This window comes from Sinocyclocheilus anshuiensis, unplaced genomic scaffold (genome assembly GCF_001515605.1).
Source record: "Sinocyclocheilus anshuiensis isolate Anshui unplaced genomic scaffold, SAMN03320099.WGS_v1.1 scaffold7, whole genome shotgun sequence".
NCBI lineage: Eukaryota > Metazoa > Chordata > Actinopteri > Cypriniformes > Cyprinidae > Sinocyclocheilus > Sinocyclocheilus anshuiensis.
Window position 1 is genome coordinate 548,837 of NW_015549582.1, and position 3,825 is coordinate 552,661.

A 3,825-nucleotide genomic window follows, 5' to 3' on the forward strand; every position below is an offset into this window, starting at 1 on the left:
TATTTTTAAGAGTGTATGTCTTTCACACTTTCAGTCTGTTTTACTTAAATAGTAAAATGCAATTTTATAGGGGGAGTTGAATCATGTAGACAACAGGTTAAGTAAAAATGTTAATATGCAATAGCGCATAAATATAGCAAAATGCTCCTCTTTATAGTTGTTTTTCTAGCTAAACGCGCCTGCCGCATTAAAGAGCAAAAAACAAAACTGTATTTATTGTTTGAATTTCGTTATGAATTTGGAATAATTTTAAAGCCGATACTTTTTTTATTAAAAAGTAACAAAGCACAAAGCTTTTTGCGATTACTGGACGGCAAGTGAACTTCAAATAATATAAAGTTCACGCATTAACAGAACAAAGCATAGACTAAGATCTTGTTAAGAAGAAGCCATATTAGTAATGATTATAAGTGAGAATTGTTAACGATATTGCCAATATCCACACAGCTGACAGCTTTACATGTTGTAGTTTGTTCAAGTTGTGCACGAAATAGACACTGTTTTCTGCACTTTCACTTCGCACGTGTCCATCATTTCAATCTCTGTCGCGCTGCACAACTGAGCTGCGTTTAGCAGGTGTGCTACAATGCTGCTGTGCAGCAGAGATAAGGACTGTTTGAAACTCTTTTTTTCCCACTAAAACTCTGATGCGCCCGCATTGTCTCAGTTTAATACGTGAACATAACAAAAGATGTGATCGCAAAACAATCAGGAAAAAAGGCATTACAATTTATTATTTTTTTATTTCGATTTTGGCTTCTAATGAGTATACAAAAGAAGACATGAGGTAAAGCTATTAAAAACTAGCTGCGTTTCGTCTTGCGCAACTTCTTCCCTTCACAGCGGTGCGCATTCGTTCCTCCCTAAAATCCAAACTTAACGTCAGAATCAGCTCAGTCGGTGATGGTTGTAAGATGCCGTCTTTACTGTTGCTAAATTGCAGGACATGTTTGATAATAAAACGTTGAAAGCACAATCCGCACAAGAGACGCTGTTCCTCAGGCTGAAATGTCCACACAAGAGACGCTGTTCCTCAGACTGAAATGTGCGCGCGCTCCAAAACGGACAAACAAATTACACTTTGAGCTTCGGGCGCATGTCCAATTGATCAAATACACACAAAAATGTCAAAACTGCCGGCTTGCAGAGTATTTACTTAAACACAGTTTATGTCTTAAGTGGAGGAGAACAGTTGCGAGAAAATCCGATGTGTGTCAATATATTGTCTTAAAGTGACAGACTGGCGCTTGGGCATCAAAATGCAAATCTGCTCTTAATCTGAATAACGTTATAGCTTTAATAAGCATTAATCTATCAATAAATACAATGAAAACTATGCAGTGTTCATTTACATTTGATTACTTTTAGATTTCTTTTGTAGGCTATTACTTAACTGAACAGTAATGTTAGTAGAACTTCATGGAAGAATTAAAGCACTGTTTATTTCATTTAATTTGTATATTTGTTTTATTGTATTTGTCAGTTTGTTTTACTTTGTTACTTTGTTCATGATCTTACTGTATCTTATTGACTGAAGAAAGAAAGACATGAACATCTTGGATGACATGGGGGAAAGTAAATTATCAGGAAATTTTTATTCTGTAAGTGAACTACTCCTTTAACTAGATCTGGGGTGCCCAACCCTGCTCCTGGCTATCGACTGTCCTGCAAAGTTTAGCTCCAACTCTAATCAAAGAAACCTGCCTTTAATGTTTAAGTGATCCTGAAGACCCTAATTAGTTGCTTCAGGTGTGTTTGATTAGGGTTGGAGCTGAACTTTGCAGGACAGTCGATCGCCAGGAGCAGGGTTGGGCACCCCTGAACTAGATAATCATTATCTAGTTTTTAATGCATCTAATTTACAATGCCAATTCTACAAATTACATTTATTCATAATGCTTATATTTACAAAAACAACATTAGTACTTTAACGGTTTTGCACTTCTCATTGAAATTTACTTCTGATACATATTTGATGTTAAAGTAGGCTGTCTGATGAGTTTAAGTTTACATTTCAAACGTGTAACATTATAGATCCTTGACACAGGTTTACACTGTAATATATAATGTTACAAAGCTGTCCGCTCTGACATCTGATGTTTATCGCTTGATTTAAATTTTACAATGCTCAAATCAACACGAGGTGCAATCTCGAAGGATAATAAGGCGGTTATAAATAATATGTTGATATGAAATCAATAGATCAGTTTACGTCCTTCACAAAATTTAAAACCTTTGAATGCATTTACTTATAATCATTCTTATAATCCTCAAAAACAGCAGTTTACTGCAGAACTGACACAGGCCTTTATATCAACACATTTAGCTTTCATATGATACGACAGTATCTAACGTTAACTCAATAACCATAAAGCAACACAGAACTTAATCAATAGATCAGTTTACGTCCTTCACAAAATTTAAAACCAACAATTATTGCTTTGAATGCATTTACTTATAATCATTCTTATAATCCTCAAAAACAGCAGTTTACTGCAAAACTGACACAGGCCTTTATATCAACACATTTAGCTTTCATATGATACGACAGTATCTAACGTTAACTCAATAACCATAAAGCAACACAGAACTTACAAAATTTAAAGATTAATCAATTATGATACGTTTTAAAGTTTGGACTGTCAGATCAATCTCTGTAACTTTGTCTCGCAAAAAGAAAAGGAAAACAGGCCTAAAATGAGCTGACTTGGCTAACGTTAGCAGGCTACGGGACCTTCATCATATCGGACACAAATAGAGAGTGTAAATATTAACGTCGTACATACAACAAATTATACCCACTTACCACTTTAAATAGAGTTTAATTCCCCTCTCTTCCTTCAGAAAGATGGATCTGGGTCGAATGTGTCTGTAAATCTGAAGACGAGGATTGCATTTAGCATTAGCGTGCTAATAACAGACTGCTAGCTGCTAATCTAATCTAACAGCTCCCTCGCACGAACCAGAGCTGTTTCACTGCATAAACACCCACTGCTGATGGTCTGTCATCATCTCATGCACGTGAAGAGCCGAGGCTGTTTTCTCCTCAGCTGTATTTGCCCGTTTGATGAGAGAAACATTCCTTAAAGTTTTATGACGGCTCCATTTCTCTCTTCCTCTTTTTTGTGCTAGCTGCTAGCCACTAGCCACTTTGGCTACAGCCCGTTTCTCTCCCTCTTCCTTTATTGACTGTTGCATTATGGGAAAAGATTCAACGATAACAAGAGGGAGGAGGGTGTCTGGACTTGGATTTAATTTATTAATTTATTTGTTTATTTGAACTAGCCAACATAAATACGTAAATTCACATTTTGCAGACAACAAACCATATACTATAGCATATTAATATAGGTTTAACATCTTAAGTAGGCTATGTTGCAGATTATTTATTATAGCATATTCAGTTAACTGTATTATCTGAAATGTGATATTATTTATATATTATTTATGTATTATGGGAAAGGGGGTCAAGTTTATTCATTCATTTATTCATTTATAATAGCCAACAAATTCACCATCACATACTAATATGAGTTTGACAAGGTTTGCAACTTTGATTGCATTTTGTTACCTTTTAAAGTGTTTATTAAACAGTGTGTTATTTGAAATGTGATAGCTATTATTTATGTGATATGTGAAATATGCAGAGGGAGGGTGTTGGGGTTTTTAATTAATTCATTCATTTTTGTATGTATGTATGCATGTATGTATGTAAAAATGTCTACACATCGGCTTCATATTAGGATCTAATCACTTATGACTTACAAATGGTGTCAATCCTTTATTAATATCATTAACACATATTATCTGAGAGTGAATTATCTA